Consider the following 14,974-nt stretch of genomic DNA (forward strand, 5'->3'; position numbering starts at 1 on the left):
CCTTATTATGCAGTGAGCTTATTATTGATATTATTCTGCTCTCGGTTGCCATGGCCACCTTGTGAGAGACATTCAATTTTCTCTCTTCCATCATCATTATCTATGAGGCCATCTGTTGTGGAAAATGAATTCAGCCTCATTTGCATGACTGATAAGCAATTTTTTTTTTATCTATTTAACAGAAGGTCATATGCCGGGGATTTGGAGCTCGTGAAAAAAAAAAAGTGGAAAAAAAAAAAAGCCTAGGAGAGGATGAGTGGAGCTGCGTGCATTAGGGGCTGGCTGTGGAGGTAAAGCAGATCTCTTAGGCCCGCTAGCCTCTCCTGCTGCTGCATGTGTCATTCCTGCCCGCGCGACATTTTTCCCCCTAAGCTACTGCACACAAAACAGAGCGAGAAAGCTTCTCCCTGCAGTCTTCTTGGAGGCCTCCTGGTTTCTCACCCATTGTTGGTGGGTGTATTTCAATTTTTTGATTCCCTGGACTGTGGGTTATGAAATCAATGCTCGCTGAAGACAAAAGCAACCTTCCCTGCCTCTCGGTGCTATGCGTGGTCCTCCTCGGCCTCCCACTTGTGGGGGAAAGGGTTTTCTCTTTCTTTCTGTGTGTTTTGAGCCAGCACAGTTACCAAAATTGAACTTGCCGTCACTTGTGAGCGGTGTGGTCATGGTGTGAGGTACGTGATGCTCCTTAGGTTAATTCTTTGGACTCAGGGGTCAGGATCTGTTTTTGCTGTAGCTCATGGCTTCTGCTGCAGACCTATTGTTCGTTCCTTTTTAAAGTTATTTTTATAGCGTGGCTGGTGGCTGAGAGGTTCCTGAGGTACAGGTCTTCAGTCCTCAGAAGCTGGTCTTTAGAACAAAAATGGGTAATAGATTGCATGCCTGAACAATGATTTTTGTTTATAAAAAGAAATAAAAAAAATGAGAAAACCGAAAAACTTACTGCATGTCTGGAGGTCGGTGATTTGAGCTGAAGTAACTTCCTGAGAGTGGCTAACTTCACTTTACAAACAAGCAGGGATTTTAAGCAAGGGCTGTGGGAATGTTAGCTACTCCTGAGGCACTGTTGTCTTGGTCTAATTATAGAAAGAAAGTTTGTTGATGTTTATAAAACTGATAAACTCAAATAAAGATTTTAAACAATAACCTCAATGTTTGAAGTTCATAAAAACAAAACAGCACCTAAGTTCTAGCAGAATATGGTTTTTTAAAAATCACCTCATAAGCAAAAAGTTGAGTCTTCACACTCTACTTTCCAGATAGATCTGAATAAATAGTAAATAATATAAATATTCACCTGAGTGTGAAATATACAAAATATACAGTAGAGTTTGACCAGAGCGTTAATTTAATCACGACAAATTTCTCATACCATTGAAACTATATATGCTATCGATCATGATATTGTTAACTTAATTAGGATAAAGTGATTTCTTTAACAACTCTTTTGTTCAAGTGTTTATACTTTTTGCTAACACCACAAACAAAAGCTCCCATAACACTTTCACAAGCATGAGAGTCCTTCTAATTGTTTAACTTTATAAAAGAGATGTAGCTTTTGAAATGAGAAAGTCAGGTATATTTTGCATGTAGATAGACATGTTTACTCTAAAAATGGAAGTATTTTATTCAAAATTCCTTTTGAAAACAATATTATAAGATTAACTTTTAATCTACCCCAAACTATGAATCCAAAGTACTAATGGTGCATTTTAAATACAACTGTGCAGCATACATCCGCCTCAAAGAACTTCATTGTCTTTCCTTCCTCAATTGACCCAAAGGAGCATAAAAGATTGAGTTGCTTCAGTGTAGTATAGTAAGTCATTTGGTTGAAACTCTCCTTGAAGTTATGCTTCAGTGTTACATTTTATTTATTGTAATATTTGTTTATGGTAGACCACTGCAGGGGTGTTTGTATATTGATACACTTTTTAAAACTCTTGCTTTGGCCCTCCTTCTCCTAATCAGTCATTTAAAATATATTTTTAGCTTGAATGTAGGGAAAATAAATTAACAGTAAATATTAGTTACACAGTTCAAAGCTTCAAACTGTAAAATGTAGACAGTCTGTGAAGACTCCTGAAATGATTCCCCTCAGAGGACTACCAGCAGGGTGGTGGCTGGAGCCACAGTGTGCTCTGAAGGGCTGTGTGGCCGCCTTTTGATTTCTACCTTCAGCCTTCAGATTTGTGAATCAGATCTGTCAACTTCTGCAAATCCTCGGACAGAGAGCACAGTTGATTTCCCCCCTCCCCCCTTCCAAAGTTAATCACCCATCTTGGTTGGCTTCCTCCTTGCCTCCCTGACATTTGACTGCCGCTAATTCACTGATTAATCTCATTAATGTGATTATAGCAGGATTTGGAGCTAGCCGCCATTGTTCTGTAGACAGTGCTATTCAGGCTGAGCACTTTCCACCCCATTCAGTTTGCTGTGATTTTTCAAAGGCTGGTGGAGGGAGCCATTGTGATAGGGTTTCCTGGCCTCCTTTCAGCACCGGGAGCTGTCCGTGGCAGATAGCAATTGCATTCAGCAGAGACTTCCTACAGGTTCACTGCCTATGTGAAAACAGCTCACTAGCATCACCTTAATGACAGTGCCCACTGAGGTAGAAGTCAGTCGAGTGGTGTTTATGGTCATAATTGGATGTTTTGAAGATGGTGGCAACCCAGATCTGTAGCTGACGGTTTTTATTTTGTAAAGACATTGCAGTTGCTATTGCATGCACAAGCTTATAAATATCAAACACATGAATCTGCCAAAATAACTCATGTGCATTGGGGCTCTAAAACTACAAACATTACTACTTTGAGAGTAGACGCTCTTTACCTCAATGTGTCCGGTTAAAAATACAATATCAGTTTTGAAAAGATGAGTCAGGGCTGAGAGAGTTACCTTAGGACAGGAAGTACAAATGGCAGGAATCGTTTTATGAAGTGAAACTGGCACCAGTACTACCAACCAATACCAGTTTCATGGGTCTGTGTCTGAAGCTAAGGCCAGGGCTGAGGCCCAATAACTTGAGAATACTTATGACTAATACACAAAAAAGTCTTAAAGGAACAGGAGCCTACAGTTTTCCTTTGAACTATATAGCTGTATAAACTTGGTTTAAAAGCATGTAGCTATGGCTAGAGGGTCAGAGCTCACAGATGTGGTAACTTTATTATTCCTGCAATGTTTTCTACCTGGTTTAATTTAATTTTTAACTCTTTAAATTTTTTGGCTTTTATTAATTGTTATAAACTATCCCACTTTCTGATGGTATCTGTTCATTTCCTTTACCAACTATCAAAAATAAATGTAAATAAAAGTTATTTTGCAGTATTAAAAATTTTTCAAAGTTTTCTATTTGTTGCCATTATACATAGATTTTTAAAAAAAATAATGGATTTAAAATTTGAATATTCATTTGCATTGTTTGTTCTATGTAGAAATGCACCACATGTACCACTTTCAAAAAGGCAATTATGTCTGAGGAAATTATATTTGCTAATAAAATAATATTTTTAACGTCGTATGTCTAAGCCAGACATCCCATGTCAACCTGTAAGACAGTCTAATTTTATGGAGACCTGTTGTTTCAAAAATACATATTATCTCTTCTAATAAGGTTTGCTTGCTATGCATTTCAGTGGCTAGATTTTAAATTACAAACAATAACTTAAGGTTTGAGTCACTCTTGTGCTTTAAAACAGATTCACTTTGTGGAACAAGAGGAAATCCTGAGGTTCCCTTGGCAGGGACCCCTCTGCCCTGAACTTGAACTTGAACTCAACTGGTTGCCCATTTTCTTCAAGGGCCATGTTTTCTAATCAATAACTAGTTTTTCAAATGCATCGGATATTTGACAATCAAGTCTGCAGAGTCCCCCAGAATACTGTTGAGGTCACAAGTGAGTGGCAGTGAGGAAGGCTCAGGCTACTCTGCTCTCAGGAAGATCCCTCCATAGCTGAGCTCACTGCAGTATTCCTCCTTTTCCTGTTTTAAAGAATCTCTCTCTCTCTCTCTCTCTCTCTCTCTCTCTCTCTCTCTCTCTCTCTCTCTCTCTCTCTCCTTTTAAAATGTCATAGCATCCCCTGACAAAAGTAATGGGAGGTGAACTTGAACAAAAACTTGCAAAACACTAACCTGTTTCTCACTCAGCTAAGTTCCATCCCCGCTGCACAAATACAATGTCTCAACTGACACCCTTCTATGTGTAGTCCAAACTAAAGACAGCTGATGCTGTGGACTTAAGGAATAAAGTACTGTATATGTGTTTTGTTCTGGTGTGTGTGTGTGTGTGTGTGTGTGTGTGTGTGTGTGTGTGTGTGTGTGCAGGGGTGATACCTAAATAACATATACAGCTAGTATTTTTAACAAACATTTTAAGTTGGCATATCCCATATATGAATATATTGCCTAAAACAGTTATAATTTGCACAAGTAGAAACAACTGTACATTTTCCCATCAGTAGGCTATGTTTCAGTGCTGTGTGACTCAATCTGAAGTATCTTTGTGCTCTCTTCCTTTCTCCTTCCCTCTCTCCCTGCCTCTCCTGGCCTCCTGGCCTCTCTAACTTTGCCCCTGTTTGTCTCTCTGCCACTTTCTCCTGTCTCTGCCTCTTCCATATCTGTATTGTTCTAGCATACACAATGACTTTTCTGGGAACGTTTTCACAATGAAAGTGATTTGTTTTTTGTTTTTGTTTTTTGGTTTTTTTTAAGCTTTGATGGCCTAATGAGCCCTCAGGGTATCTGCAGAAGTAATCAGAGATGGCAGAGAAAATGTAATCCAGGTGTTAGAAAACTAGAGAGATTGTATAAGCGCTTATTTATTGTATGAGAAGATACTGGCCAGCATTGCTGCCTCAGGCTGCTGGGTAGGAAGGAAATGCTGTGAATGCTATAGCTTCGGATGAAAGAAAAAGCCCCCGTGTGGGGATTACCAGGGGTGGGGGGTAGAGAAGGGGAGGGAGGCATTCTGATGGCAGTGGACAACGCATTGTCTATGGGAAGATGGAGGGACACTGGGTGTCCCCAGCAAGCCTCCTTGTGGAGAGCTGTGGAGGTTTCTGTCAGGGCACTGGAGAGGGAGCAGGCAGTACCCTGTGTAGTAACCACGCGCCAAGCAGATGCTCTTCAGAGGAATTACCTCTGAGATCAAGAAGAGGGTGTTCCTGGGACCTTGGGACTGCTGTCAGTCTCCCTCAGAAACCAGTCCGCACTGTGCCTATGGAGGCCCCCAGTGGCTGAGCTGTGGGCTCTGCTTTGCACTCCTGTGCACAGGGCTGACGGTGCGGGTCCTGATGGGAGGGGTGGAGGGAATGCAAACACGGAGGGATCTGTGACCACACGTGCCTGGGGCTCTCCATGGCAGTTGAGGAGCTGCGTGAGTGAGACAGACTGCTGAGGAGGACTTGCTGATGGCCACCAACTCATCTGCCGAGAGGTACCTCTTCCCTTTCCTTTAAAGGTGACATGTGGTTGCTTATTTGCCTGGCTGCCGCAGCTTCCAACTCCTCTGAGTGATTTCAGATAGTCTCTTAAGTAGTTCCCACAGCCATTTCTCCACCTGCCTGGCCACCATCCACTCTTGTTTGGTTACACACTATGACAGGATGGCATGATTCGGGGTACAGAGGGCCAGCGATGGAACCCTTTTGGCTACAGCTGCCCCTCAGATGAACATGCCTATGGGCTGCTTGTCTGCAATCTCCCAGAGTTGTTCTCATAAGGAGTCTGGATAGTCAAAGCTAGCTTCCAGGAGAGGGGAGGAACCTTTATGATTTAGTGTGCTCTACTAAGAGGCTGGTGAGGGAAGGGGACAACTACTACCACAGAAAAGCATTTGTTGCTTGCCCTAAGAGGCTATTTATAGAATCAGCACCTCGGGGTGGGGGGAACAAAACAAAACAAAAAAAAACCAAATAAACAAGCAAACAAACAAACAAAAAACCCCAAATGGCACAGAAAGTCATATAGCTATGCCCTCTTTTGTGTTTCTGGCATCTTACTGAGTCCGCTCTTTTTTAAAATAAACTTTTTCTGTTTTCTCCTTTTCAAATGCTGGTATCATGAGCTAAAAGTTACTCAGAGAATAGTTCTGTCTCTTGTTTTAAAGGAAGATGATAAAAGGAGCTTGTACCGGATGGGATACTGTAGTGTGGCTGACAAGCCAGGGAGATGGTGGGAACCCTTCAGTTAACTCTCTGGTGCCCGTTCTCCAGTCTTAAGAACTGCCAGGGGAGGTCCCAATGCCTTTTTGTTTTGTTATGATATGTAACGGTAGTTCCAGTGAAAACACCAAGGTTCTGCTGACTTTGCTGAGGTTTCTTGAACCACTATATGCATTTACCATAACGTCAACGATAGGGGAGATTTTCTGAGATACATCACCTAGCGGGTAGCAGCCAACAGTAAGCCTGCGTATTTACAGTTCTCATCTATTACATTAAATACAGCACTGCACATCACACACTCCGCTCTAGAGATTTAGAGGCCTGTGGGTACAGTGTAGGACGCACACAGCACACATCCCAATCTTGCCTCACTGCTGAAAGCCTAGTAAACAGGAAGGCTAGAAATTACTGGTTTTAACTCACAGCTGTTAGGTTGAGAAACATCTAGATCAGTGATGAAGTTAGGGATTGAGGAAATGGCTGCGTTTTGTATTGCTTAAAGGACAGCAGCCCGCCCGAGCAGGGTAAGTCAGCAGGATGCTCCCGGTGTGCCTCTGCGGCAGCGATGTGGTCTCTAAGGAAACCTGTGCCTGATGCTCGCAGCTTGGGCAGTGCTGGCGGCCCAGGGCCGTCTGTCTGCTGCCTGCTGATGGAGGCTGCGCCGCATCCACCAGGCAGGGCTCTGCACGCATGCCCGTCTTCCCCGGCGTTTAGTGGTGTCAACTTATTAATTTCCATCTTCGACTTCAGGCCTGTTAGTTTCCTGTCTGAAAGCATTATTACTTTTGTCCATGTGGCAAAATAATTAGCATACAGATGAGAAGTGGCCCCGTGTCTGCGCGCCGATAGAGAGAAGATGTGCGGTTCGAAGTTGATTGGATGAATGGAGAACAAATGGTGGGCGTTCAAAAGCATTAGAAGAGTTTTGTAGTCGCGGAGCAGGCTGGAGAATTTTCTGGGTGAGTCCCTAAGATGGAAGGCAGGGGTGGCTGCCGTGGGAACAATTGCTTGTCAGAGGCTGGCTTAGCTGAAGGTGCGGAGAGGGACTGCAGGCGCAGAAAATCCATTCTTCAGGTTTCTCTTTGAAATCCCCTCCAGGTAAATGTGTCCTGTTGTTTCTGGAGCCGGGGCTGCGCTTCCCAAAGTGGAGCAAAGTTCAACTCTTAAGGGCAGTAACAAAAGAATAGTCTTTTGCTGGTGCTCGGGTGGCCTCTTCATCCATCTTCCATGCATAAGTGTGAAGTGAAAATTAACTGTTTAGAGATTAGTGTTTTCAGAAATTTACAGCAGCCATTATTCAACGTGTTTAATTAATATTTTCTGGGACAGTGTATGGAGACCAGCAGAATTAGCAAATGTTGTTTAGATAAAAGCCAGACATAATTAGTTTTGACTAGTATATATTTTTCCTAGCTGGAAGGAGATCTTAGCTCATTTAACCAGTTACTTATTGGGGGCAGTGGAAACTGAACTGATGGTTTTCTGTAGGTCTGTAGGATGCACAGAGGGCAAATGTTAAATGAGTACAGCCTTTGATACTTAGTTCTTTTGAGAAAAAAAAAATGAGATTTTTTTTTCAAGTCAGTTTTCTGAGTTCATAAGTGATAATGAAGCTTCCTGGAGCCTTGAGTTTCTATTGTCAACAGTGGCATACATTTCTTATATAATTCTGAGACTAGCGTGCTGGAGCATGGTGTTTCAAAATTCAGTTCAAGATGCTTCTGGGGAGAGTCACTGATGAAGAGTCCTTTCCTGTCTTAAGGATTCCTATCCTCCTTAGAGGGAAAGGTCTGCATTTTAACTGACCTAATTATTTAGTTTGTTTTTAAAGTTAAACTTCAATAGGCACCACAGCCTCTTAACTGTGTCTCTGTAGTTTCTTGGATATTTTAGGGCATGCCATGCTTTCATTTTGAATTTTTAAAAGCCTTTTTCAAAGTGTTGCTATAGTTTAGAAATGACAGTGACTATGTGACAGAAATACAACTTTGGTAAGGGGGGGGCGTGCTGAGCAGGGGTGCGATTTGCTATGTTTTGGAAAGTATGCCTTTATAAAATTAAAAACAACAAATGCCTTCAGTGAACCCAAAGCCTCAGGTGTGACACTGTGGGAGCAGGCTTGCCCCTGGTATGGAGAACTGATGATTTTCCTGCTAAAATTGCAAGTTTCTGTATATTCACATTAAGATGTCTTTTTTTGCATAATAGGGAGAAATCTCAATTATCCTGTAAGTGCATACAAATGTTGCTTCTATCGCCTTAAAAAAAATTAGCTAGTAAGCTAGAACGCAGGGGGGAAAACAACTCAGGTTTTAAATGTCTAGCCCAAAGTAATGAATACCCAAGAGTTTCTCTCTCTCTCTCTCTCTCTCTCTCTCTCTCTCTCTCTCTCTCTCTCTCTCTCTCTCTCTCTCTCTCTCCTGAACTACTACCTAGAGGGAAGCTATTCTGCACTCCTCTCTCCATGCTAGTTCCCTTGCGGAGTTGGGTCCATCTTTGTGAGTAAAATAACTCTCTTGTTTTCTGATGGGCTATAACTTTCTTGGAGCAGACATTAGCCTTTCCTTTTTACCCTCTGCTTGGCCATTTAGAAGCAGGGAAGCCCTTGAATGTCACTTACCCACGAGGCTTCCTTTGTGCCTGGCTGCCTCTCACAGGTGAAGTCCATTTTTTTTTAAAGGGCCACAATTATGTCACCAGAGTTTCCACTTGAGGGAGTTAGTTTTACCGCTTGTAGTCCTGTCTGTTTTCAAGGCTCCTTGCAGTGGATAAGGGCTTGATCAAAAGACAATGAACTGTCTCTGAGCTGGAAATATGTTCATATGAGCCAGCCTGAAAATGTGATTTCTAAGGGGACTTTTAATTTTATTTTTTAACTTTTCCTCTGAGGTTGAATATCAACTTTAGAAGAGATTACAACCTTCCATAGCTAAATCATGCAATTCATCTATGAGGTTCCAAATGCCTGGTGCCCTGCTTTAGCTGCTCTATGGGCAGTGGTTGCCCTGGGGGGGATCTGTATCCTAGGAACTCTGCCCTTAGCCACATGTGCTACCTATGAACAGAAAAGAAAAATATCAACAGTTTTCTCCCAAAATGTCACTTGGGCTTATTTCCTTTACAATTCTGTGCTGTGGTGTGTTCTCACACACTAAAGAGAATGTGCTGAGCTCTTCCATGGTTCTGAGAGTGTAAAACATGCATGTTTTTAAAGTTGCTGGGGTAAAAGTGTTGTGTTTAAGCTGGAATATTTGAGTCATTGGGTTAATGGATGCACCATGTAAACCTGCCTTAGACGTATGTATGGACTCCTTAATATAGTTGTAAGAACTTTGTGACTCAATATTGTACACTGCCTGCTTCCTGCTGAAATCCGATGGCTTAGGCACCCCACTCCCTGAAATTGCCTTGAGAAAAATCACCCCAGTTGAGCATTTGCTTCAGATGTTTTCAGGTGGAGTGTCAAGCTTGGAACTTTAAATCAGACAACCCGGAGATGAGTAGATGATGGGAGGGGTGCCTCTTTTAGTATGTCGACAGGGATTTTTCATTGTAAGACTTCCAGCTCCAGCATGGCCTTGAAAAGCACCTCAGCCATTGTCTAAACTGAACCTTAGTATGTTCTAGTCTGCACTCCCAGAGTGTCTTTAGAGAAGTCAGCACCCACTTCTCAGCTCCTGGGGCTCCTACATCCCTGAATCCTATGGGGGGTGGGGGCAGTTCTCAGAGACTGACTTTGAATTTGGTGCCATAGCCTCTCCCTGGTCCATGTATTCCCCTAGCCAGTGCCATCCGAGCAAAAGCTGAATGCACAGTACACTGTCGCCATGAAACAATGCTAGCCAGACTTGTGGTGGAAATAATCCAGTCTGCAGGGCACCCCATAGAGAGCCATCAAACCGAGTCTGCTCTGGAGCTGTCTAGGAGAGTGTGAACATTCAGAAATCAATGCTGCATCTGCTGGTGGACCCTCTGGTTCCCTGAAACCCCCACCTGCCTAGTGCATCTGGGCAAGAGCTTTCAGAAGCCAGCTTCCTTCAGGATAAATTTAATACGTCTTGAGGGCCAGGCACAAGCAAATTGATTCTATCTCTGCAGCAGGAACACTCATAAACATCTGTAAGGATACAGATTCCCAACAACCCCAGGATGAGAGGATGCTATTTTGTGAAATATTCTAAGCCTCCTCCCTTCATACCTCATGCCAGCATGGCATTTTTTAATTAGGAAGTTGATTAAAAAGGGCACGGCAGACCAGGATGTATGGTCCTTTGGCTTTCGTCCAGCTGTTTGTTGACGGAATGGTGAAAGGCATTGCTCATCACCCGTTTCAGGAAAGAGAGAGGATCGGAACGGTTACAGGGCAGAGGGGTGGTGAGGATGGGGCTGTCCTGGGCTGCGTGCTGTAGGTAGTTGGTCGTAGCTTCCTCTGTGCAAAGCTTTCCTGCAGACAGACTTGCCGGCTTCCTCCATGACCCAGGTCACGTGCGCTTTGCAGATACCTGGGAACGCCGGGCAGCTCTGTGTGTTACACTGAGGAATTCTGGGCTTCTGGCTTTCCAGTAGTCAATAGGAAAAGTCGTAATCATTTGCATTTTCTGGATGGACGTCTCCTTTGGCCACATTTCCTGTAGGCTGCCGTCACCAGTGATAGCTCTTCTAATCTCTATGATGCAGCTCTCTTAACCTCAATAGGAACTGGTTTTGTTTTGGCTATTTTTTTTTCTTTCTTTTAAAGGAAATCCTTTTCTTTACGGGATCTTTTTTAGAGCTTGAAGTATATTATCACAGGAATAAAATTTTATGTCTACTTGTAGTATTCCCATGGCTAATGTGGTGTGAATAAGTACCCTGTTATGAATTTAACCCTGTCCATCCTTTTCATTGTTTGAGCACTTCCTGAGATCAAGTGTGCCTAAGAAAGTAGAAACAGATCACCAGCTAAGACTGACACTGAGACGCCCCCCAAGCTAAGGCAGAGGCCCTAAGGGCTTTCATATGACCTCGGGGGAGCTGCTCAAGGCTCAAGACAGGGGACATGGGGAGATGTCTTCAGTCCAGTGGGACTGATCAGCTGATTGGCAGTGAGCCTGTCTTTTGTTCTCCTCCCCCTGAAACTCGGTGCAAGTTTGCTAATTATTTTTAGATTCTGTGTTTTAGGAAAGTTCAATGATAGATCTCTCCAGCAGTCAGCAGCCATGGGTGGGCATCCCTCTCAATTTCAGCTTTTTCTCCTGGCAACAATGGCCCAGTCAACACTGATGATGAAGACTGTGGCTTCTTAGTCAGCTTCTCCCTCCACCCTTTGCCTCTGATGGAATATCTTTGCAGTGCGCACAACTTGAGCTCCTACTGTGTGCAGAGCCAAGAGAGGGAACCGTCCTGCAGGTAGTCAGGACCTAAGTATTTATCTGTCTGTCTGCCCATCTGCTGACAAAAGGTTAATGATAATGCCTGCAGGGTAACTTTCCCTTGAATAGATTTGGAAATAAATTTTTGCTTTTCCAACCTAAGCAGAGTGGGCTGAATCCCTCGTTTCCTCTTTCTGGGTACTAAATACTCTGGTGGTCTTGCTGAATGTTAGCATGATTGCACAGCATTGTGCAACTGTTTCTGTACGAATTACATATGTTAGTGTATGCCCTTCTATTACAAGCTAGAAATAAAAGTTCAGATATTTGGAGGGGGGGGGTCTGGATAGCTGGTCTTCTTTCCTGTGGTTCCTTATACTTGGGGTATAGAGTGCAGCCTTTTCTCATTCAAGAATATGAGACAGTAAAGATTGGTGAATGTCAGATGTCTTCTTCTAAGTTTCTGGACATTTCAGGGCTTTGGGTAGCAGGGGTCAACAACAACAGCTTTGGGTGGGGTGTGGCCAAGGCCTCTACTGCTAACTGAAGTCAGCCTTCTAGCAGACAGACAGATCTCTGGGCTATCTAGCATCTCTGTTAGATGTACAATATGAGCTGTCCTGAAACTGTGCAACCAGCTGAAGAGCCATTGGCTACAGAAGCCTTTGGCAGCAGCAGGAGGAGAATTCAAATGAGAAGCTGGTGAGGCAATTAAACACTCTGAGAGCAACTGCCACCTTGCCACCCAGCAGACTCCACTGGACAAACCTGTAGGTCCAGGATTCAAATTCTGTCATTCAGTCCTCTGACAGACACATTTGTTGTTGGAGTTAGATTGATAAATTCTCTCAGAGTATGAAAGACAAAGGGTGTAGGGATCAGAAAGCCATATAGCTTTGCGTAAAGACAGAATCAATTGCATAAAGCAAGAGGTATGGTTAGCTGACAGAAATCCTAACCACGTGCTTCAGTAGATTCTAGATTCATTTCTGTTTCTCCTTTGTTTTACATGGGATGTCTGACTCTAAATTAAAATTCAAGAAATTCCCTCATTAAACTCTTCAGAACCTCCCAGTGCCCTTTTCTGTGATTCTGAGAGAAGTCATGGAGGTCTTGCCGCCCAAATATTCTTTGGCTAATTTGTTGTTACTGGGATATTGTTAGCTCCAAAACAACCCTTCTCCCTCAGAGACTCACGGTGCACGCCAAGCTGTGCCATGTCAGTCCCCCAGGGACACGCTGGCACACCTGTTTACAAATGGGCTAGGCCACCTGTTCCTCTAGCTTCCGAGTTAATGATCAGAACAGGGTCTGATCACCCAGGTCACATGAGGGGTAGAGAGTCACTGTGAGACAGCAGGACACTTCTAACACATACGTCAATAGATGTCTAGTCAATTCTGAGTAAGTTAGAAAATATACTCAACCTGTAGTCACAGACGGAATTACAAACATCAGCAAGCTAGAGACTAGATGTGATGTGTAGAGTGTGTCAGACACTTTTCAGCCAATGACATCTCATCATTGCATGATTTGCATTTTTAAAATGAAGCAGATGCAGATAGAAGTCTCCTTTCATTGTAGCGATGCTGCTGACCTGGAGGATGCTTGGTCTATAAACTCCAGAATATGCCAGCATCAATAGATACGATAACCCGAAAGGAAGCAGGCTGTAGGTTCTCATCGCCAGACAAAGAACCATGGGCAGCCAATAGTTGCTTGGAGAGGAAGACTTAGCCTGTCCCAGGGATGAGCCTCCTTACTGGTTGTCCAGTGCAGACTAGTCATCCCTGAAACCATACACACAAGTAACAAAAACTAACTCAGAAGGATGGATTTATTTATATGTGACAATAATAATGTATTAATTTATGGATGTGGCAATAGTAATCAAAGGAAAAAAAGAAGCTATGACTTTAAGAGCAAGGGGTGCATTTAGGGACTGGAGGAAGGAAAGAAAAGAGAAAAGTGATATAATTACATTTTAATTAAAGTGTACTTCTTTTTAAAAGGTCTCTAGTAAAAGAAGCAAACAATTAATATCCTTGCCACCTTCCAGAGCTCTGTCTATCTCTAGTGTGGGATTATCTTTCACTTCCTCTTATAACTAGGGAATGTGCAGCTGGGACCACATACTGACATCACCTGGATTTTTTTTTTCCTTCTACATGTAGTCCTGCCTACTTCTGCTCATTTATCAAAAGACAGGCAGGACCTGGAGTGTAAGTGTATTTAAATTTTTTCTTTAGTGAATTCTTTGGTCCTTAGGGAGAGTCAGAGCATCACCTGGGCCTGGTTTGGTTTGAGCAGCTGGACTACGTGTGCACTGTAAGTTTCCAGCTAATTCTTAAGGAATCAGAAATGACTGGTTGTCTTGATTATTTTTCTATGAGCTTGTACCAAAAGGCATTTTCACCAAGGAGCAAACAGGAAGCCATCCTTTCTAGTTGTATTTGGTTCCATGTCCCTTTTATCTTTAAAGTGAAATTTCCATTTGTAGCTCACCTTGGCACGACCTGGAACCCATTTGGAAGGTGCTGTCTGGAAGGCAGTGTGCTATAGTCTGGCTTCCCACAAGACTTGGGGGTGACTTTGAACACGTCACTCTTTGTATATTGTTTCATAGGAGGGAACGGAGTCTACTACTTCCCAAATCTCTTTTTAATCCTCACTGCTGGAAGGAGGGCAGAGGCCTGGGGTATTCTCAACAGATATTCTTGCTGGTGATGGCCCAGTGCAGCCTCATAGAGGTCAGGGAAATGACATGCTATTAAAAACCAATGCCTTTAGGGCATATAGAAAAATTACCCCATGAAACTCATGCATGTGCCTAAACATTAACTTTCACTTATATTTCCTTTGTTAATTTTATCTATTTTATGCCTTTGACTTGAAGTAGAGTCACACTTTTGACAGATATTCATTTATGACAGCTGTAAGTACGCAAGCCCTCTGACAGAAGTCATAGGCACATACACTGGGATAGTGCTGAGGTCACCTCTTGGTTTCTCTCAGCTCCGTGACTCCCATGGGTCTTCCTTCTCATAAAACAGGCAACTGAAGTTGCTAGCTTGGACTTAAAGCAACCTGTGTCTTTATGGATCACCAGCCTTTTCCGAGGCAGCATTAAGAGTATGCATGGGTTAAAGGGGAGCACATTTTTAGAAGCTAGAAACTATTACACAATCCACGGCCTAATTCTGGTAGCCTAGAGTAGAAGGCATAAAAAATTACAAGCAAGAACCTGTGGGTTCAAACAAACACCCCCATTTAGCACTGCATCCAATGTCCTGTTCAGCCATAGCTCAAGTGGGCCAGGGGTGCAGAGTACCCCAGTGAAACAGAAGGTGTGGTGCCTGTAGTCGGGAAAGGCATAGGATAAGGAAGTCAGACCCTGGAAGAAGTAGAAAGCCCTTTACATCACCCCAGGCTCTGAGCCTTCTCACTAGAGTTATG

The 14,974-nt window shown here is 43.1% G+C and overlaps 1 protein-coding gene across 16 annotated transcripts in view; it reads left to right on the forward strand.

Annotated features, from left to right (window-relative positions):
- Positions 1-273: 273 nt before the first annotated feature.
- Positions 274-14,974, forward strand: part of Myt1l (myelin transcription factor 1 like) — a 391,301-nt gene continuing 376,600 nt past the window's right edge. For 3 of the 16 annotated variants that reach the window (XR_015045201.1, XM_085830264.1, XM_085830272.1), the window contains exon 1: positions 5,547-7,126. The gene's annotated coding sequence lies outside the window, so the exon portion shown is untranslated. The other 13 variants (XM_085830269.1, XM_085830266.1, XM_085830265.1 and 10 more) reach the window with 13 other exon arrangements.

Source organism: Mus caroli, unplaced genomic scaffold, assembly GCF_978045245.1.
Source record: "Mus caroli unplaced genomic scaffold, Mus_caroli_1 scaffold_14, whole genome shotgun sequence".
In the NCBI taxonomy this organism is placed as follows: Eukaryota; Metazoa; Chordata; class Mammalia; order Rodentia; family Muridae; genus Mus; species Mus caroli.